Source organism: Odocoileus virginianus, chromosome 3 (genome assembly GCF_023699985.2).
Source record: "Odocoileus virginianus isolate 20LAN1187 ecotype Illinois chromosome 3, Ovbor_1.2, whole genome shotgun sequence".
In the NCBI taxonomy this organism is placed as follows: domain Eukaryota; kingdom Metazoa; phylum Chordata; class Mammalia; order Artiodactyla; family Cervidae; genus Odocoileus; species Odocoileus virginianus.
The window spans coordinates 24,992,548-25,016,026 of NC_069676.1; the positions used below are offsets into that span (position 1 = coordinate 24,992,548).

Consider the following 23,479-nt stretch of genomic DNA (forward strand, 5'->3'; position numbering starts at 1 on the left):
AATTTCACAACTGCATGGAAAGGCAATTCAAGACCAAATGTCTAGGGTAGAAGTGCAGGAAGTATTCAGAGGCTTGAGGAATTAGGGACTGTGCAGGGAGGCAGATAGTCATTATGGAAACATTTGCTTCTATCTGCTATGGGTCTCATAGTTCTTGTGTATATCTCTGGGATGTTGAAGTTTTATTGCAATATTTCTAATCAGCTTGAAACCTTAGAGTCTTAAAGTATTAAAAGTGTTGCATTCACTACACAAATCTAATAGTGTATTGGTGTGTATGTTAGTCACTCAGTCGTGTCCTACTGTCCCTGGAATTCTCCAGGCAAGAATACTGGAGTGGATAGCCATTTTCTTCTCCAGGGATCTTCCTGACACTGGGCTTGAATCCAGGTCTCCTACATTGCAGGCAGATTCTTTACCATCTGAACCACCCGGCAAGCTCAATAGTGTATTGTTAGTGCTATATGTATTACAAATTAAAATTCAGATCCTGAAAACCATAACTTCAAGGGGAATTTGTGTGTGCCAGTGATTTAGAAGAACCAGGTAAGGGGAAGAAGTGGGTTGTTAGAGCGCTTGGTGACCTGTAATGCAATGAGGGAGATACCCTTAGCCCAACTTGGCTGATAAAAATCCTGTGAAATATTTAGAAATTGGCACAAAGATTTCTGGATGATGTGGAAGTCTGATGTTTGTGGTAAAGTGAACGGTCTCTGTTTAATAAGATGCAAATAAATTTTGTTAGAAGAGTGGCAGTGTAACTGATATCCCTCAAAGAAGACTCCAAAAACTGTATTTTGTTGCCCTTGAGTATTGACCATTTTTGCATCTATTAGCAAATTCATATCAGCAATGCTCATGTATCATGAGTCCTCTGAATACTCATTTGAATTTTGTTGATATCTTACTGATTCTATCATTAATGAATGAGTTATAAATAAAGTCTTGACATGTATTCAGTTTGTTTTTGTATGAGAAGCATAAATTTACTTTTTAAAAAAGTTTTTTTGACACACATTGCTGCACACTGATCCTTCAAGTGACTAAATTATTGACCCTTTCTTTTTTTTTAGTACCTCATTTCTCTGCCTGTAGGAGACATTGAATGATTTCTACCTGTAACCCTCAACTTGTAAATTAATGCTCACTGAATATATCCTCACTCTCTTGACCTCAGACAGAAAGGCCAAAGGAATAAAGATTAGCCTCCCACAGCTCTGCTCTGAGAGGTGGTGTGCTGAGAAAAACATTAGTGCAACCAAGTGTGGGACTAAACACAGATTTCCACTCACTTTTTCTATTTTAGAAAGTTATTGTATGTGGGCAATGATATAGGCTGAATTATTAAAATTATAAATGAATTATACTATATAGTAGCTATTATCATAACTGATACAAATTTCAATCAGCAATAAATTTAAGTGGTTAAAAGAATAGAGGTTTCAGGAAGATAGCATGGAATTGACAAGTTTGTGGAACCATGGAGATTTTCTCTTAGATTCACAAAGAATTTCCTATCAGAAATATTAAGTCTTTACCTACTTTCAACTGTTTGATTTAATGCTAAGTTATCCAGAGTCAGAGGAATTTGGAACATGTAATTTCCTTCCAGAGGGAGGCGAGAGGTCAGATTCTGTGATTGTTGTTGCACAGGAATGTTAATTTCTTATTAAGATATATGGACTCTTGTCTTTGCATGGCTAGTATAATAATACTTTCTGTCTTCCATTTGTGAATTATAAAGAAATTGATTTATAAAATTCTCCTCAGAAAATGCTGGATTCCCCAGTACATATGTTTAACAATTTCAAGTATAACCATAAGACTTTTCTAGTATGACTTTTATGAATCCATACCTATTTCCCATTTTTAAAATTTTTATCCAGGCCTTTTCAATTTTTCTTTCTATTAATTTCATCATTAATATATGTCTGTTCCATGATTTCCATCTCTGTTAATATAGACTCTGGCTTGTTATTTTATAACTAAAGTAACTTTGTTTTTTTAAATCATCCAAACAATATGTCAAAAGCAATATAATTCCTGTGACAAAGTAGAAACTATAGGTAACAAAGAATTAATTCTCCCTCTTGACTCCATCTGTCAAAAATAAAGATTATTAATGCCTCTAAAATACCTTTCAGATATTTTTCTATAGATTAATGTGGGTATAATATATTTTATGCACATATACATCTTTAAAAATATATAATCTTGCTGTTTAAAAATCTTTTTTTCACCAAAAGTAATGAAATGAAATTCTCCTATGTTCATAATACATGTTCTAGAACCTATGTTCTAAATCATGAACTCTGGAGGTAGACTGATTCAGATCCTGGTTGTGTGACTTTGATAAGTTACTTAACCTTACTAAGCCTCAGTTATTTTATCTGTAAAATGGATTTAATATTAACTGCCTCCCTGGTGGCTCAGATGGTTAAGAATCTGTGGAAATGCAGGAGACCTGGGTTCAATCCCTGGGTCAGGAAGATCCTCTGGAGAAGAGAATAGCAACACACTTCAGTATTCTTGCGTGGAGAATTCCAAGGACAGAGGAGTCTGGTGGGCTACAGTCCATGGGTTCATAAAGAGTTGAACATGACCGAGCGACTAATACTTTCACTTTTTACCTACATTGTAGCTATGCTGTGATGATTAAGCAAAATAATACTTGTAAAGTAGCTAACACATAAAAGCATTACATGTGTATTAGATGTTATAATTTCCCTGACAATAAATATGACTGTTTTAAATTCAATCTGTAATCTTAAAAACTGAACTGAGGTTGAGGTAGTGGGGGTTGGGGAGAGATTTATTGTTTTCTTTCATTGCCTTTGGAGATCATCAATGCGCTTGGTAATCTGATGTTATAACAAAAAAATTGTGAGGAGTTTTCTTGATGCTGTTTCCTTCCTCAGTGAGCTCTGGAGGGTTGAGTTGCCCTCTCTGAGTAATTGTTTATAGCTGAAGGTGAACTACATTGTTCATCATTGAATCAGACTCTGGCTCTAGCATTCCGGAGACAACTGAGCTTTTGTGGTTGGCAGCTGTGGAAATTTAATTTTGGTGGAATGGGGCCATTAATAACTAACAAAAGAACTATATGCTTGAGTTCATCTTAACAACTAAGCTCCTGTTGGGTTTCTGGAGATGCAAAGTGAAAGTAAAAATTGCTCAGTCATTTCCAAGTCTTTGCGACCGCATAGACTATACAGCCCAAGGAATTCTCCAGCCAGAATACTGGAGCGGGTGGCCTTTCCCTTCTCCAGGTGATCTTCCCAGCCGAGGGATTGAACCCAGGTCTCCCGCACTGCAGGCAGATTAATCAACTGAGTCACAAGGGAAGCCCGAGAATACTGGAGTGGGTAGTCTACCCCTTCTCCAGCAGGTCTTCCCAACTCAGGAATCGAACTGGGGTCTCTTGCATTGCAGGCAGATTCTTTACCAACTAAGCTATCAGGGAAGCCTGGAGATGCAAAAGTCATGGCAAACTGCTTCACCCCATAGTTCTTTAGGCACTCTATCAGATCTAATCCCTTGAATCTGTTTGTCACTTCCACTGTATAATCGTAAGGGATTTGATTTAGGTCATACCTGAATGATCTAGTGGTTTTCCCTACTTTCTTCAATTTAAGTCTGAATTTGGCAATAAGGAGTTCATGATCTGAGCCACACTCAGTTCCTGGTCTTGTTTTTGCTGACAGTATAGAGCTTCTCCATCTTTGGCTGCAAAGAATATAATCAATCTGATTTCGGTATGACCATCTGGTGATGTCCATGTGTAGAGTCTTCTGGTGTGTTGTTGGAAGAGGGCATTTGCTATGAGCAGAGTGTTCTCTTGGCAAAACTCTGTTAGCCTTTGCCCTGCTTCATTCCATACTCCAAGGCCAAATGCCTGTTACTCCAGGTGTTTCTTGACTGCCTACTTTTGCATTCCAGTCCCCTATAATGAAAAGGATATCTTTTTTGGTTGTTAGTTCTAGAAGGTCTTGTAGATCTTCATCAAACCATTCAACTTCAGCTTCTTCAGCATTACTGGTCTGGGCATAGACTTGGATTACTGTGATATTGAATGATTTGCCCTGGAAACAGGAAGAGAATTTATCATTTTTGAGATTGCATTCAAGCACTGAATTTTGGACTTTTTTGTTGACTATGATGGAATAGTCCATTTCTTCTAAGGGATTCTTGCCCACAGTAGTAGATATAATGGTCATTTGAGTTAAATTCACCCATTCCAGTCCATTTTAGTTCACTGATTCCTAAAATGTCAGCATTCACTCTTGCCATCTCATGTTTGACCACTTCCAATTTGCCTTGATTCATGGACCTAACATTCCAGATTCCTATGCAATATTGCTCTTTATAGCATCGGACTTTGCTTCCATCAGCAGTCATATCCACAACTGGATGTTGTTTTTGCTTTGGCTCCGTCTCTTCATTCTTTCTGGAGTTATTTCTCCACTGATCTCCAGTAGCGTACTGGGCATATACTGACCTGGGGAGTTCATCTTTCAGTGTCCTATATTTTTTCTTTTTCATACTGTTCATGGGATTCTCAAGGCAAGAATCACTTCATGGCAGATAGATGGGGAAACAATGGAAACAGTGACAGACTTTGTTTTTTTAGGGCTCCAAAATCTTTGCAGATGGTAACTGCAGTCATGAAATTAAAAGACACTTCCTCTTTGGAAGAAAATCTATGACAAACCCAGAGAGCACATTAAAAAGCAAGACATTACTTTACCAACAAAGGTCCATTAGTCAAAGCTATGGTTTTTCCAGTAGTCATGTATGGATGTGAGAGTTGGACTATAAAGAAAGTTGAGTGCTGAAGAATTGGTGCTTTTGAACTGTGGTGTTGGAGAAGACTCTTGAGAGTCCCTTGGATTGCAAGGAGATCAAACCAGTCCATCCTAAAGGAAATCAGTCCTGAATATTCATTGGAAGGACTGATGCTAAGCTGAAACTCCAATACTTTGGCCAACTAATGGGAAGAACTGACTCATTGGAAAAGACCCTGATGCTAGGAAAGATTGAGGGCAGGTGGAGAAGGGGATACAGTGGATGAGATGGTTGGATGGCATCACCAACTCAATGGACATGAGTTTGAGCCAGCTTCGGGAACTGGTGAAGGACAAGGAGGCCTGGCATGCTGCATTCCATGGGGTCACAAGAGTTGGACATGACAGAGACTGAATTGATAATGAAACAGACACTGAGTGAGTGATGTAGTCAAATTCACATTCAACCCAATAATGGTTTTTACAAGTTGGTAGATGGAGATATCTTGTTGAGACTTTTATATAGAAAACAGGAATTTTTAAACTGTTAACTCATTTACATATTACCTCACAGCATTGTGGGAAGTGAGTAGGAGCTAATTATAGTTACAGCTAGTATTTGTTGTGTTCTGGGTACTGTGATGGATATTCTAAGTTCGTTATCTCTAAGTGCTTGCCTACCTTGGGAGTTGGAGGTGGCAAGTGGAACGTTTAACCCTGTTCTCACTCTCATTCATGGGACCTCAGATTCAGACTTTTGATATTACCTCTGCATTAGGTAATACTTACAAGCACAGTGATACAGTGAGAAATGCTAAGAATGTACTCACTGTACAATTTTAAATGTTTGGCCCATTAATAGTCCATGCTGCCTGTAGTGGTATTTGAAGGGATTTAAAAAATACCTACTAAAATTTCACATGAATAGTGCAATTATAGAAATGTATTATGCATGTTCATATGTATCCAAATATATACATATGACAATATATACAAATACATATACATGCATATACATATTTTGTAGGTGTTTATCAAATAAACACATCATTATTGAAATTGCTTTTTCACATTTCTCTCTTTTTAGTGTCCTTAGAGCTTCAGAAACTAGCAGTGATCTGGGCTTTTTTTGATCTTAGAGGGACTCTCCAAACCACAAGTCTTTAAGGTGCCCTATTCCAGAAACAAATGAGGGGGAATTTCTCACCCGATCAGCTCAGAGTCTGCTTCAGTGGGCCTGGGCAGACTGATTTTTAATAGCCTGTCAGATGATCATGATGCACGTGAAAGTTTGGGAACTATTGGCCAAGGAGAAGTAACAGAGGGCTTGAGGACCCCACAGTAAAGGGTTTTGGGTGTCCCCCATTGTCTAATTTCACAGTCATTACCTCGGAGAAATGGTGATGCATGCAGCTGTGTCCTCCCTACAAAGGTTTCACATATGGAAAATATCAGAACAGTGAAAGTCTGTTAACTGAGTTAGCAAGGCAGAGAGCTAGTGATGTTCAGATAGCAACTTTGTTTGTTTATTTTTTTAATGAGAAAGTATTTTTATTTATTTATTTTTTTTTAGTGAACTTTTTTTCCCATTTATTTTTATTAGTTGGAGGCTAATTACTTTACAATATTGTAGTGGTTTTGCCATACATTGACATGAATCAGTCATGTATTTACATGTATTTCCCATCCCGATCCCCTCTCCCGCCTCCCTCCCCACCCCATCCCTCTGGGTCTTCCCAGTGCACCAGGCCCGAGCACTTGTCTCATGCATCCAACCTGGGCTGGTGATCTGTTTCACCCTAGATAATATACATGTTTTGATGCTGTTCTCTTGAAACATCCCACCCTCGCCTTCTCCCACAGAGTCCAAAAGTCTGTTCTGTACATCTGTGTCTCTTTTTCTGTTTTGCATATAGGGTTATCGTTACCATCTTTCTAAATTCCATATATATGTGTTAGTATACTGTATTGGTCTTTATCTTTCTGGCTTACTTCGCTCTGTATAATGAGCTCCAGTTTCATCCATCTCATTAGAACTGATTCAAATGAATTCTTTTTAATGGCTGAGTAATATTCCATTGTGTGTATGTACCACAGCTTCCTTATCCATTCGTCTGCTATCCATCTAGGTTGCTTCCCTATAACTCCTCTATTACTCCTTAACTTTCATTTTCATATATTTTTACTATTTTTTAATTAAAAATTTTTTCTTTTTAAAATTTTTTTTCTCTTATTTTCTTTTAAAGTCCTCTGTTACTCCTCTATTACTCCTTAATTTTCATTTTCATTTCACTATAACCTTGCAAAAAAAAAAAAAAGAGGCCCTATTTTTAAACAGATAGCAATTTTAAAATGTAGTTTCCAGTGCTGTGTCTCCTGCCTGAAAAGTAACTGTGTGGCTCATGCTTATTTAGCAGCAAAAAGGGACTGTTCTTTCATTTTTCTAAAAGAAAAAATGTATGCAAAATGATCAAAGGAACTGAAGATACCAGACAATATCTGAATTAAAGCAACAATAATGACCCTCATGGTAGGGCAGTTGAAACCAGAAAGAGAATGAAAGGTCCTTGCTCAGGTAACCCAGGTCATCTCAGCAAGGCAAGTGACATGAGATGCTGGGCTGCCAGTTATTGTCATTGTTTCAATATGGTGACCCTTCAACAGTAATTGTGGAATCTTGATTGTCCTGGAGATCAAGCAGACTCAGGAAAATGCTTAGAGCAATGTCATTGCCCCTGATAACAGTCAGTGTAACGAGAAAGTTGGGCACAACAGAAGCTGCGCTGCACTTAATGGCTCAGTTGTGTCCAGCTCTTTGTGATCCCATAGACTGTAGCCCACCAGGCCCCTCTGTCCATGGCGTTCTCTAGGCAAGAATATTAGAGTAGGTTTCCTTCTCCCATTTCCTTCTCCAGGGCATGTTCCCACCCCAGGGATTGAACCTGGGTCTCCTGCATTGTCAGTGAATTCTTCACCGCTGAGCCTTCAGGGAAGCTACAGAAGCTAATCTTTTTAAAGTCTGACGGCTTTAAGTACACAGGAAAAATAGGCTAATAGAAATGAAAATTTTCTTTCCTTTAAAATAAATTTTGTTATATGTTTTTAGGAATGTTCTAGGTTTATGTTAGACATAATTAACATTTGCTATGGTTTCACAGAGCAGTCATAATGAAGAGTGAGTTTTTTAGCAAATGTTTACTTGGGGGTTGTAGTAATTTGTTAACTGTGGGCTGTTCTTTGTTCTCCTTTCCCTGCTTCCCACCTTTACCCATTCATCATTATTCAACTCTTTGCACTTTTCTTTCCCCTTGAGATGTTTTACTCAAAATTCTGGTGTGTGGGAGTTTAAAAAAATTATTTATGTAATGATAAGGATAATCTTTCTTTTGAAATACTTTCCCATTTTTTACCCCACAGAGTCTTGTAGCGGTAATTTTAGTCTTTGTTTTACATTTATCGATTTCCCTTTTCTTGCTTTCATCTTTAAAGAGTACTGATCCCATTTTTTCCTTTTAATACAGGTAACATTAAAAAATTACATGTTCACTGTAGAAAGATTAAATTTATAGAAAATTTATATAAGCTAAAAGAAGCTAAAAAGTGTATAATTTATATCACCTGGTGAGTGCCATTACATTTTTCAGTGTATCTTATAGAATATTAATAAATAAGTGTATATACCACATATGCAAAATGGATTATATTGAACTCCTCTACCCCTGTTTTTATACAACTTTTCATGTTAAGAAATACACCTCCAATATCAATTTTAGTGCCTGAAGTACATTTCATTGTATGGGTAGGCTGTAATTTACTCAATCAGTCCCTTACTTTTAGATATCTAGTTTGTTTCCAGATTTTTAAAAAAATAATACTAAAACACCCCTACAGTTAACTTTTGCTATAAACCAGCCTCAGTTTTTGGATCCTTCATAAACTTCTACTGCTTTTATAGCACTCATTTTAAATTTGTTGATATTTTCAAGTAGTTCATAAATTTTGAATTTATGGTATATTTGTACCATAAGCAAGTGTTTTAGCTTTCCTTGCAAAGAGAACACTCAGGGCATACTTAGTCTTGATTAAACCCCGTGGTCTTGCTCCTGGGTATCCTGGACCTGAGTAGTAATGCTTTATATATAAAAGAAGATATTCAGACACCTGTGTTCTTTATTGCTTGAACCCACCAGTTCTAACTAATGGCCCTCTATAATGGTATAGGAGGTTTCAGCACAACTCATGACACATTTTTACCTGTATCTGCTGCAGGTGAAGGAAAATGAGAGAGAAAGAGGGACTAGTTAGTAGTGGGCTCCCCTGCTTCCAGCTTGAGAGATCTGAGCCTCTCATGGGTGGTCAGTTCAGTTCAGTTGCTCAGTTGTGTCCAACTCTGTGTGACCCCGTGGACTGCTGCACGCCAGGCTTCCCTGTCCATCACCAACTCCCGAAGCTGGCTCGAACTCATATCCATCAAGTCAGTGACACCATCCAACCATCCAACCATCTCATCCTCTGTCATCCCCATCTCTTCCTGCCTTCAGTCTTTCCCAGCATCAGGGTCTTTTCCAAGGAGTCAGTTCTTCACATCAGGTGGCCAAAGTATTGGAGTTTCAGCTTAGCATCAGCCCTCCCAATAAATATTCAGGACTGATTTCCTTTAAGATGGACTGGTTTGATCTCCTTGCAGTCCAAGGGATTCTCAAGAGTCTTCTCCAACACCACAGTTCAAAAGCATCAATTCTTCAGTGCTCAGCTTTCCTTATGATCCAACTTTCACACCCATACATGACTATTGGAAAGACCATATCTTTGACTAGATGGATCTTTTTAATAACGCTGTCTAGATTGGTCCTATCTTTTCTTCCAAGGAGCAAGCATCTCTTAATTTCATGGCTGCAGTCACCATCTTCAGTGATTTTGGAGCCCCCAAAATAAAGTCTGTCCCTGTCTCCATTGTTTCCCCACCTATTTTCCATGAAGTGATGGGACCAGTGCCGTGATCTTAGTTTTTGAATGTTGAGTTTTAAGCCAACTTTTTCACTCTCCTCTTCACTTTTATCTGTGGGTGGTAGCTCTCCAGTAACAGTGAAGGCTCCTGTGATTCTCTCCAAGTGTCTGCCCTTATCTGTTATGATAAAGAAGCTTCTCTTATGACAGCACGGGGCTTTGGCTGATAATTAGGAAAGATGTTCTTTTTTTTTTTTTTTTTTTTTTTAGTTTAATGCATGTATATGGAAATGGCAGCCCACTCCAGTATTCTAGCCTGGGAAATCCCAGCAATCCCATGGACAGAGGAACTTGGTGGGCTACAGTCAAAAGGGTTGCAAAGAGTTGGACATGACTGAGCAGCTAAGCACACAAGCACATATTCAATGTATACAATACCAAGCCCTCAAAACTTTAAATTTTCCTAGCCTGTGTCAGGGAGGAAAAACTTTGTTTTATCCTTTTAGGTGCTGTGTATAAGCCTGAGAATTAAACTCACAGAAGACAGACTAATGGGAGAAAAGCAGACATAAATGCAGAAGTCCTCCTAAGGAGATTGAAGACCTGAAGAAACAAGTAGGACCAAGAGCTTACATATTTGGTTTCTGAAATAAAGAACTGATAAATGTGTGAGAAAATGACAAGGCAGAGGGATGGGGCAGTGAACTGCGTAAGCTAATTAAGCTAAGGGGAGATAAGGGTTAATTTAGTAGGTTGTTTGGATGGATTCATTTTGGCATCAACTCTCAGTTTCAGGTTATAAGAATGTTCTCCTCCTCCTGGTACAGGGAAGGCCCCTTCTCCTGGGAAATTTAATGAGATGCTTTTAACAAGAAAAGGGGGAGGCTAGAAAGCACTTTCTGAATCTTCTGTATCTTAAGTGCTTTTAGCTCAAAATATTCAGAACTATGGGTAGAAGTTCATGACATTGTACAGGAGGCAGGGATCAAGACCACCCCCAAGAAAAAGAAATGCAAAAAGGCAAAATGGTTGTCTGAGGAGGCCTTACAAATAGCTGTGAAAACAATGCAATCCCTATCAAGCTACCAATGGTATTTTTCAAAAAACTAAAACAAATAATTTCACAATTTGTATGGAAATACATAAAACCTCGAATAGCCAAAGCAGTCTTGAGAAAGAAGAATGGATCTTGGAGGAATCAACGTGCCTGACTTCAGACTATTCTACAAACCTACAGTCATCAAGACAGTATGGTACCAGCACAAAGACAGAAATATAGATCAATGGAACAAAACAGAAAGCCCAGAGTTAAATCCATGTACCTATGGACACCTTATCTTTGACAAAGGAGGCAAGAATATATAATGGAGAAAAGACAATCTCTTTAACAAGTGGTGCTGAGAAAACCGGTCAACCATTTGTAAAAGAATGAAACAAACTAGAACACTCTCTGACATAAATCACAGCAGGATCCTCTATGACCCACCTCCCAGAGTAATGGAAATAAAAGCCAAAATAAACAAATGGGACCTAATTAAACTTAAAATCTTTTGCACAATGGAGGGAACTATAAGTAAGATGAAAAGACAGCCTTCAGAATGGGAAAAAATAATAGCAAATGAAGCAACTAACAAAGAATTAATCCCCAAAATATACAAGCAGCTCCTGCAGCTCAATTCCAGAAAAATAAATGACCCAATAAAAAAATGGACCAAAGAACTAAACAGACATTACTCCAAAGAAGACATACAGATGGGTAACAAAGACATGAAAAGATGCTCAACATCACTCATTATCAGAGAAATGCAAATAAAAACCACAATGAGGTATTATCTTACGCCAGTCAGAATAGCTGTTATCAAAAAGTCTACAAACAATAAATGCTGGTGAGTGTGTGGAGAAAAGGAAAGCCTGTTACACTGTTGGTGGGAATGCAAACGAGTACAGCCACTATGGAGAACAGTGTGGAGATTCCTTAAAAAACTTGAACTAGAACTGCCATACGATCCAGCAATACCACTGCTTGGCATACACACTGAGGAAATCAGAATTGAAAGAGACATGTGTACCCCAGTGTCCATTGCAGCACTGTTTATAATAGCCAGGACATGGAAGCAACCTAGATGTCCATTGGCAGATGAATGGAAAAGAAAGCTGTGGTATATACACAATGAAATATGACTCAGCTATTAAAAAGAATGCATTTGAATTAGTTCTAATGAGGTGGATGAAACTGGAGCCTATTATACAGAGTGAAGAAAAACAGAAAGAAAAACACCAATATAGCATATTAATGCATATATATGGAATTTAGAAAGATGGTAATGATGACCCTATATGTGAGACAGCAAGAGAGACTCAAATGTAAAGAACAGACTTTTGGACTCTGTGGGGAGAGGCGAGGGTGGGATGATTTGAGAGAATAGCATTGAAACATGTATATTATCATATGTGAAATAAATCGCCAGTCCAGGTTCGATGCATGAGACAGAGTGCTCAGGGCTGGTGCACTGGGATGACCCTGAGGGATGGGATGGGGAAGGAGGTGGGAGGGGGTTCAGAACAGGTAACACATGTACCCTCATGGCTGATTCATGTGAATGTATGGCAAAAGCCACTACAATATTGTAAAGTAATTAGCCTCAAATTAAAATAAATAAATTAATTTAAAACAAAATAAAACAAATAGCTGTGAATAGAAGAGAAGCAAAAGGCAAAGGAGAAAGGAAAAGATATACCCATTTGAATGCAGAGTTTCAAAGAATATCAGGGAGAGATAAGAAAGCCTTCCTTGTGGTCAATGCAAAGAAATAGAGGAAAACAATAGAATGTGAAAGTCCAGAGATCTCTTCAAGAAAATTAGAGATACCAAGGGAACATTTCATGAAAAGATGGGCACAATAAAGGACAGAAATGGTATGGACCTAACAGAAGCAGAAGATATTAAGAAGAGGTCGCAATTATACACAGGAGAACTATACAGAATTGACCCAGATAATCACTATGGAGTAATCACCAACCTAGAGCCAGACATTCAGGAATGCGAAGTTAAGTGGGCTTAGGAAGCATCACTACAAACAAAACTGGTGGAGGTGATGAAATTCCAGTTGAGCTATTTCAAATCCTAAAAGATGATGCTGTGAAAATGTTGCTTTCAATATGCCAGCAAATTTGGAAAACTCAGCAGTGGCCACAGGACTGAAAAAGGTCAGTTTTCATTCCAATCCCAAAGAAAGGCAATGCCAAAGAATGCTCAAACCAGTGCACAATTGCATTCATCTCAAATGCTAGTAAAGTAATGCTCAAAATTCTCCAAGCCAGGCTTCAAATGTACGTGAACTGTGAACTTCCAGATGTTCAAGCTGGTGTTAGAAAAGGCAGAGGAACCAGAGATCAAATTGCCAACAGCTGCTGGTTCATCGAAAAAGCAAGAGTTCCAGAAAAATATCTATTTCTGCTATTGACTATGCCAAAGCCTTTGTGTGGATGACAATAAACTGAGGAAAATTCTTTAAGAGATGGGAATACCAGACCACCTGACTTGCCTGTTGAGAAATTTGTATGCAGGTCAGGAAACAACAGTGAGAACTGGACATGGAAGAACAGACTGGTTCCAAATTGGGAAAGGAGTACATCAAGGCTGTATATTGTCACTCTGCTTATTTAACTTATATGCAGAGTACATTCTGTGAAATTCCGGGCTGGATGAAGCACAAGCTGCTTGGGAGATTGCTGGGAGAAATATCAATAACCTCAGATATGCAGATGACACCACCATTACGGAAGAAAGCGAAGACGAACTAAAGAGACTCTTGATGAAAGTGAAAGAGGAGAGTGAAAAAGTTGGCCTAAAACTCAACATTCAGAAAACTAAGATCATGGCATCCGGTCCCATCACTTCATGGCAAATAGATGGGGAAACAGTGGAAACAGTGACAGGCTTTATTTTCTTGGGCTCCAAAAATGACTGCAGATGGTGACCGCAGCCATGAAATTAAAAGATGCTTGCTCCTTGGAAGAAAAGCTATGACCAACCTAGATAGCATATTAAAAACCAGAGACATTACTTTGCCAACAAAGATCTGTCTAGTCAAGGCTATGGTTTCTCCAGTAGTCATGTATGGATGTGAGTGTTGGACTGTAAAGAAAGCTGAGCGCTGAAGAATTTATGCTTTTGAACTGTAATGTGGGAGAAAACTCTTGAGAGCCCCTTGGACTGCAAGGAGATTCAACAAGTCAATCCTAAGTGAAATCAGTCCTGAATAGTCATTGGAAGGGCTGATTCTGCAGCTGAAATTCCAATACTTTGGCCATCTGATGCGAAGAACTGACTCATTGGAAAAGACCCTGATGTTGGGAAAGATTGAAGGAAGGGGGAGAACGGGATGACAGAGGATTGGATGGTTGGATGGCATCATCGACTCAATGAACATGAGTTTGAGCCACCTTTGGGAGTTGGTGATGGACAGGGAGGCCTGGTGTCCTGCAGTCCATAGGGTTGCAAAGAGTCAGACATGACTGAGCGACTGACCTGAACTGAATCAATAGGCCAAAATGGCACATTTTGGGGTGGCGTGTTCTGAATCCCATTTTCTTGTTTGCACTATGAACTTTTTCCTTGCCTTCAAAAACATCATATGCTATTAGAAGTCACTGAAATAAATGACCTAAAAATTCAGTTTTGGTCGACTGACAGTTTAATCCCCCCCGCCAATTTGTTTATAATTTAGAATCTTAAAAAGCACTTCTTAAAACTAATCACTTAGAGAATTCTTTTGGTCAGTAAAATATGGTTCTTTTAGGGGGGTTTCCAGTATAAGCTGGGGTTTCAAAGCAGTGTACTTGTTTTCCAAATGGGTAAGGCATTTATTCTTAAAGATCTCATGATAAGAGGAAGGTTATCTTTGGAGCATAAATAATTATACTACCAAGCAAATACAACGGCTTAAGAGAGTTTAAGAGAGAGAAAGTTTAATTCATTTTGGAAATCAGAAAAACTTCCTTGGGGAGACATTTGTAATGTACTTGGCAACAGGGATAAAATTTCACTAGACTGGAGTGAATAAGAAGAATGTAGATGTGTGACCAAAGGCGCTGAAATAGGGTACTACCAGATGTGTGTAAAATCACTGTTTTTCAGAGGGCAATGGCATGATGTCATTGAGGGTGAAGCTGAAGCTTATGTATTTGGTATTTGAGGCAATGGGTAGGAGGACTGATGTTATTGGGCTATGTTTGAAGAAGACAGTGTTACCTAGAATGGACTAGAGTGAGGAGGCAGGTCACAGTGGTCCAGGAGTTAGTCTTAAGGAGAACCTGAATGCAAACTTTGGCAGTAGGACTCTTTCCTGAAGAGAACCAATGGCATTGATTAAATGAATGTCTGGGAGTGATAGCTTTCAAACCTGGGGACCGGGAGAATGACAGGGATAGTGCGATCAGAAGGAGAGGCTGGAATGGGAAGGAAGGTAATCATCTTGGAGAAAAGCAAAAAAAGGAGATGGGAGGGAGAAGGGGAGAGCAAAAGTTGAGGAAGTGAGAGTTGGAAGAAAACAAGGGAAAATAGATATTTATCAAATAGTCCCAGTTATTTAAATATAAACCCTGGACAAGTGCTATGAAGGAGAAGTACAAGTGGCTGTGATAGAATGTGACAAGAGAACTCGTCTAGTCTCAGTCATGATGTCAAAGGCATCAGTGAAGAAATGAGCTGAGAGCTGAAAAGAAAATAAGTGAGGGCTGCTGAGAGGAGGCTGGAGGGGGCCACCGAACAGTGTGAAGGGCCCTGAGGAAGGGGGTGGCAGGAGGTGGGGTGTGGCTGAACATGCGCCAGCTGCTGCAGGAGCCAAAAAGATTGGACGGTAGAGGGGAGCTGTTCCTGTTTTGTATCCTGGGGTAGGTAAAAAGACAGGTTGTGGGTGTCAATGGTAGGGAGCAGCTGGTGCATGCAAAAGAAAATTGAAGATTTCAGGAACTGTCTTGCTTTATGCCAGGTTAATAGTATAAGCCAGTGATTATTAACTCTAAAGACTTTTTTCTTTTCTACTTTTTTTTTAAACTGAAGATTCTGAAATATATATTTCCTGGGGACTAATATTCAGACTTGCAGTTTTCAGTAGGTGTCCCTTGTTTTAGGGAGCAAATATATTTCTGAGGAATTGTGGCTAATTCACATTTTGGTAAATTGATTAATTTTAAACACAGCAGGGAGTATGCTTTTTAAAGGAAACCTATGGTGCATCCTTCCATAAAGTACAAAATCTTTTTGGAAAACAAATGTATTTTGTAAATCTCTCCTTTAGTAGACAGGGTGAGCATACAACAATGCTAAGAAACACTTATGTTTATATATACTTAGGATTTGACAATAAGCAAATAAGGTCTTTTGAAAACAAGGGCAACTCTATTCAAATTTTTTGGCCTGTAAATATTTTAGTAGGAAGGCCCGCTCTCTCTGTCATTGTTTTTATCTGTTGCTATAAACAATCTCTGGTTTACTAAAATTTTTTTGTATTGAAGTATAGTTGAATTACAAAGTTGTATTGATTACTACCGTACAGAAAAGTGACTCAGTTACACACACAGACACACACACACAGACACACACACACATACACACGCACACATACACACACATACACACATACACATTCACACACACATATACACATATACACACACACATACACACACATACACACATACACATACAGACATACACATGCACACATACACACACATACACATTCACACACACATATATACACATATACACACACATACACATACAGACATACACATGCACACATACACACACATACACATTCACACACACATATATACACATATACACACACATACACACACACATATACACACATACACACATTCACACACACACACATACACACACACACACATATTCCTTTTTGGTTTCATTTTAATTGGGCATCACAACTTCTTTTTTTTTTTTAGCATTATCTTATTATTATTTTTTTTATTAGTTGGAGGCTAATTACTTTACAATATTGTAGTGGTTTTTGTCATACATTGACATGAATCAGCCATGGATATACATGTATTCCCCATCCCGATCCCCCCCCCACCTCCCTGTCCACCGGATCCCTCTGGGTCTTCCCAGTGCACCAGGTCTGAGCACTTGTCTCATGCATCCAACCTGGGCTGGTGATCTGTTTCACCCTAGATAATATACATGTTTTGATGCTGTTCTCTTGAAACATCCCACCCTCGCCTTCTCCCACAGAGTCCAAAAGTCTGTTCTATACATCTGTGTCTCTTTTTCTGTTTTGCATATAGGGTTATCATTACCATCTTTCTAAATTACATATATATGTGTTAGTATACTGTAATGGTCTTTATCTTTCTGGCTTACTTCGCTCTGTATAATGGGCTCCAGTTTCATCCTTCTCATTAGAATTGATTCAAATGAATTCTTTTTAATGGCTGAGTAATATTCCATGGTGTATATGTACCACAGCTTCCTCATCCATTCATCTGCTGATGGGCATCTGCTTCCATGTCCTGGCTATTATAAACAGTGCTGCGATGAACATTGGGGTGCACGTGTCTCTTTCAGATCTGGTTTCCTTGGTGTGTAGGGCATCGCAACTTCTTGAGAATTCTCAGGAAGTATTTTCAGAAGAATGGTGCAGGTGTCTATATTTTTCAAGATATGTACTTTCCTTTCTTCTTGTTCTTCTTGAGTCACTGCTCAGAGAAAGAAATGATGTGTCTGTGGAAGGAGCCAGCATTGATCTCCTTGATTATTCTCAGAGCGTTGATGTAATGGTGTTACCACAATGTGTTTCTGATATTGTGGGATTGTGTTGTTGGGGATTCCAGGGTGACACTTTGTAGAATTATCCTGGGGATTGATTATGCTGTTATTTTCTTCCTTTAGTGTTGGCCTCTAGGTTTACTTGATATAGAAGTAATCTAAAGAAGAGAAAATGTTTCCAATTGCTTGCCATCCTCTTGAGAATCACAGATTTCTAAGATCATATGTCTAGTCTAGGGTTTGGTATGACAGGTATTTATGTTTGATACAGAATAAAATGCAAAATATACTTAACCTTTATTCAGTCTGCATTATAAATAAATTTTACACGCTTTCAGCCACAGTAAATTATACTAATAACCTGTTATTGTAAAAATGTTGAGTATTTTCTGTCTCTTGGAATGATTATTTATTTGCTAAAAGTGTAGGATTTATTTTAACACTCTTGACAGAAGAAAAAAAGTACCTTTCAGTGAAGTGTTACTTTTCAAGCAGCTTTTTTTATATCTGTCCAAAAAATAGCTATAGAGATGACACAGGAAAAATGTCTAAATAGTATAAATGATTTGGAATTGCCCCTACCCCTGTTTGAATGTAGAAAGAATATATATATATATATATAAAATATTTACTTATAGTTGCACTAATACATTGATTTCACAGTCTGTAAGCAGGTTTTTCGTTATAGAAGAACAAGTGAAATGTTCTGTGCATTTCTGGAAAGAAAAATACCCCTCTAATTTCTTCTCCATCCATACCCATATTCGAATACATTTTTCCTGGGAACATTATAGTAAGACACTCACTTACAGCTTCTGGGACATTCTGATTGATTCTTGACCTGGATGTGAAAGCTCTGAAGAATTAACATGAAAAGTTGCATTTATATTTCAGTTTAACATGCTGGCAAACTTGTACAAGCCTCTGCTCATCATCCAGTGTTCTAGATATAAGTATTTGGAATAATCTTTGATTTTTTTTCTTATAGGAGGTTGAATGTTGTACAGTTACTTATTTTTAATATTAAAAAAATCACCATTTATTCCTATTATTAGGAAGCTAGGATCTGGATGACTACATCTCTATGAATCTACTTTAAAAAAAAAAGCTTTTAAATTGGAGGATAATTGCTTTACAGTGTTGTGTTGGTTGCTGCCATACATCAACAGGAATCAGCCCTAGGTATACACGTGTCCCTGATGTTGAAGCTGAAGCTCCAGTCCAGATGGTTAGATAGCATCACTGACTCAATGGACATGAATTTGAGCAAACTCCAGGAGACAGTGTAGGACAGGGAAGCCCAAGGTGCTACAGTCCATGGGGTTGCAAAAAGTCAGACAGGACTTAGTGACTGAACAACGACATACACGTCACCTCCCTCAGTAACCTCCTTCTCACCTCCCGCACTATCCCACCCCACGAGGTTGGCACAGAGCACTCGGCTGAGCTCCCTGCGCTGTACTGGAACTTCCCCTTAGCTGTATGTTTTACACATGGTAGTGTATGTATTTCAGTGCTGCTTTCTGAGTCTGCTTTTTAATTTAAACCCGTTCCTTTCCAGTCTTCCCTGTTAACTCTTGCTAGATTCCTATTTCTAAATAGCAATTTGTTGATTCTTTTCTCAAGAACTCACATTTGGTGTCCATTGGCTATGGACTGGGGAGTACTCATTTCAATCCAGCTTTCATAGTTTCTGTGACCTCATTTTTTAAAAAAGTTTTGTTTATTTAGATATTTGTTTCACTGGGCCTTTTAGTTGTGGCATGCAGGGTCTAGTTCCCTGACCAGGGATTGAACCCTGGCCCCCTGCATTGGGAGCATGGTAGCCATTGGACTTCCAGAGAACTCCTGATCTCACTTTGTTTTGGTATTTCAAATGATCTCCATTTATTCAAGAAAGAATCCCTTGACCAGTTGGGAAGTCTTGTTGGTCCACTAGTGCCCTCTGCCCATATAACTTTCATGCATTTTTAAGTTCTTATCTTTGCTTGTTCTGTCCTTTTACTTTCCCCATACTGCTGACAGCACCTGTGTCCATCTACCTTCTCCTCCCAGTGATCACACACCTCCCACTGGGTGTGCTTGAGTGACTCTCCCCATGATGAGATCATGGTGTTGGTTTCTTAGCTATCTTACATCAAATGCTGTTGGATTGTATCAGAGTATATTTATATCTAAAAACCAGAGCAGTTATCTTCAAATCCAAATAGAAAAATGAATGAAGGGGAAACCGAGTATGAGAGCTTAAGTAAAACTGAAGAAAGACAAATAGTGTTTAGAGAGGTGGTTTCTTTAGAAAGAAGGGGATGGAAGCCAGGTGTACACATTTTCCCATATATTAGGGCTGATTAAGTCTATGGTTCCCTGTTACGAAGGAGTCCCAGGAAAAGCTCACCTGAGGGTGGCAACAGAGAGGTGTAAGACATCTGTGAGTATTTGTATTGGTCTTCAGTGATTCACTTTCCATTGTATATCCCTCCTCCCAATGTCAGGGGTCCAGTCTACCTGCTGCAATTAGAGAGAACTGAAATATGCAGATGTATCTAGAGCTGCTGGCTGAATTATATAAGGGGAAGTAGAGGGAGGCAGCGTGTTGGGGCGGGGGAGGGGGGCAGTTCATTGCATCTAAGCTTTGATTCCAACTTTTTGCATCCAGAAGCTTCATCTAACAAAATATCCAGAGCAGACAGTTTTCCATCTACCAACTCACCCTATCCAAACTTACGAGAGACAGGTGTGTAAATCACAATGTCAGCTTGTTCATTGACAGTGATGCATATTCCTTTCCAGGGAATCTGAAGGAGGGACTGGGGATTGCCTCATGAGCATGCACTCAGGACAAAGGGCAGTAGGTCATTTAAGGAGTACTCCCCTTTGTCTAGGGATTCCCTGGTGGCTCAGAGGATAAAGTGTCTACCTGCAATACCAGAGACCCGGGTTTGATCCCTGTGTTGGGAAGATCCCCTGGAGAAGAAAATGACAACCCACTCCAGTACTGTTGTCTAGAAAATTCCATGGATGGAGGAGCTACAGTCCATGGGGTCACCAAGAGTCGGACATGACTGAACGACTTCACTTCACTTCACTTCCCCTTTGTCTAGAGAAAAGTCTGTGAACTCTTCCTACTCTACGAAAGAGAAGTGAATAATATTGATATGAAGAGATTAACTAAAACATGTGTTTCCTCCCCTACAAGAATCAGTGAAAAGCAGTCTGGCTTATAGAAGGCTGGATGATGAAATTTAGTGAAGTGGTCAATTTCAATTCAGTTCAGTTCAGTTCAGTCGCTCAGTCGTGTCCGACTCTTTGCCACCCTGTGGACTGCAGCACGCCAGGCTACCCTGTCCATCACCAACTCCCCGAGCTTGCTCGAACTCATGTCCATCGAGATGTTGATGCCATGAACCATCTTATCCTCTCATCCCCTTCTCCTCCTGCCTTCAATCTTTCTCAACATCAGGGTCTTTTCCAAGGAGTCAGTTCTTCACATCAGGTGGCCAAAGTATTGGAGTTTCAGCTTTAGCATCAGTTCTTACAATGAGTATTCAGGACTGATTTCCTTTAGGATTGACTGGTTGGATCTCGTTATAGTCCAAGGGACTCTCAAGAGTCTTTTCCAACACCACAGTTCAAAAGCATCAATTCTTCGTTGCTCAGCTTTCTTTTTGGTTCAACTCTCAGGTCCATGTATGACTACTGGAAAAACCATAGCTTTGACTGGACAGGCTTTTGTTGGTAAAGTAATATCTGTGCTTTTCAATATGCTGTCTAGGTTGGTCATAGCTTTTCTTCCAAGGAGCAAGCATCTTTTAATTTATGGCTGCAGTCACCATTGTGATTTTGGAGCCCTGAAAAATAAAGTCTGTCATTATTTCCATTGTTTCCCTATCTATTTACCATGAAGTGATGGTACTGGATGCCATGATCTTCATTTTTTGAATGTTGAGTTTAAAGTCAACTTTCTCACTTTCCTCTTTCACTTTCATCAAGAAGCTCTTCAGTTCTTCACTTTCTGCCATAAGGGTGGTGTCATCTGTGTATCTGAGGTTATTGATATTTCTCCTGGCAATCTTGATTCCAGCTTATGCTTCATCCAGCCCAGAATTTCGCATGATGTACTCTGCATATAAGTTAAATAAGCAGGGTGACAATATACAGCCTTGACATACTCCTTTCCCAATTTCCCAAAGTGGTCAAGGGGAGGTAATAATAAAGCCCTAACGTATTACTTTTCAAAGAATGCGGTACAGGTTATGATGTAGAAGGAATTGGAATTTCCACTGGCAACATGTTTTTTTTTTTTTCCCCAGTGGAAATTATGTTTTTAAAATAATTGTTTTGTGATGTTAAAAAGGTTTTTGATTTTAGGTCCTCTGGGAGAAGCAGCTGCAGTTTCCCCTTTCAGAGGAGACCAAGCTAGATATTCCCTACTTTCTGTTGAGTTTAGCTAACTCAACAGGGCAACAAAAACTGCTGACATTCAAAACCTGAGGAAGGCAGAGGAGGACACTCACCCAGAGAGCAGTGGCGGGTCCTGAGGGAAGGAGGGGTGGGCTGAACACTCCCGGTGATAGCACTGGGAGAGAGGGGTGAGAGGCTGTGGGATGTAAAGAAGTAAGAGGAGGGGTAGAGGATGAGGATGGCACAAATACAATGTCTGAATGACTCAGAGAGCATCTGTGTGGTATGGAGAAGCTGCATCCTGGAGGTCTGCCCTGAGTGGTAGTAAGAGGAGAGAGTTGCAGATGCTTCCCTGCTGGCTCAGATGCTAAGGAGTCCGCCTGCAATGCGGGAGACCCGCGTTCATTCCCTGGGTTGGGAAAGATCCTCTGGAGAAGAAAATGGCAACCCACTCCAGTATTCCTGCCTGGAAAACCCCACTGACAAAGGAGTCTGGCAGGCTACAGTCCATGGCATTGCAAAGAGTTGGACATGACTGAGCGACTTCACTTTTCACTTTCCCCCTTACCCCCTACAACTGTAGCCATCCCTCCCTCAACCCAGGGACCTTCATATGACTTTAGAGTGGCCACTGAAATTCTTTCCTATAGGAACCTTTTAATCTTTCATCCAAGTCTAGACCATGTTTGCTATAGGGAAAATTTGATAAGACTGTACCTAAACAGAAGATTTTTCTCAGCTAGAAGAAGCTCCTATTCAAATTGACTTAAATAAAAAGGGAATGTATTGACTTATATAATACAGATATCCACTGGCATCAAGTGTGACCTGAGGGGAACCAAATCTCTCACCAGGACCCAGGATCCTGCCCTTTTTTGGCTCTTCTTCCCTCTGTATTGCCTGAGCAAGTGGCATCTCAAGGGTCCAAGTTCACATTCACCATGTTTCTAGTCCAGGGAAAATATGCACTACTTCCTGATAGCCACAAGGCAGATTCTGCAGTTCTGTCTATGGGATCATGCCTGGTCACAGTGTGTGTGTACATGCTCAGTTCCTTCAGTCATGTACAACTCTTTGAGACCCTATGGTCTGTCCGTGGGATTCTCCAGGCAAGAATACTGGAGTGGGTTGCCATGCCCTTCTTCAGAGGATCTTCCCGATCCAGGGATCAAACGCACATCTGCCTCCATTTCCTGCACTGTAGCAGATTCTTTACCCACTGAGCCACCTCGGAAGCCCCACCTGGTCACCATGCTTACCCCTAAATAACCCCTCACATATGAGATTAGGCTTTTGAATTGGACTTGCTTCACTGGTAACAAGTGGACTGAGTGTGGGCTTCCCCAAGGGAAGGTCAGATGAGGAGTGGATGCAGGACAGGAAGAAAAATCAGGTCCACTGCGCTGCTCACCACAGACATGGATGCTTAGCAGCCTCAACCTCAGTGTGGATTACGTGGTACAAGGCTCTTGTAGCTGCAGAATAGACAGAAATTGGAGAGTTAGTGAAGTCTAGCCCCCCTACTTCTTTCACCCCACAGGATTTATGG

At 39.6% G+C, this 23,479-nt stretch overlaps 1 long non-coding RNA gene across 10 annotated transcripts in view; it reads left to right on the forward strand.

The window, feature by feature from the left end:
• Positions 1-21,943, forward strand: part of LOC110128585 (uncharacterized) — a 146,402-nt gene extending 124,459 nt beyond the window's left edge. For 7 of the 10 annotated variants that reach the window (XR_011486782.1, XR_011486789.1, XR_011486781.1 and 4 more), the window contains one exon: positions 10,238-12,000. This is a non-coding gene — a long non-coding RNA (uncharacterized lncRNA). Of the gene's footprint in view, positions 1-10,237; positions 12,001-21,897 lie in introns of those variants that run through there. The other 3 variants (XR_011486786.1, XR_011486792.1, XR_011486783.1) reach the window with 2 other exon arrangements.
• The last annotated feature ends 1,536 nt before the right edge of the window (positions 21,944-23,479 follow it).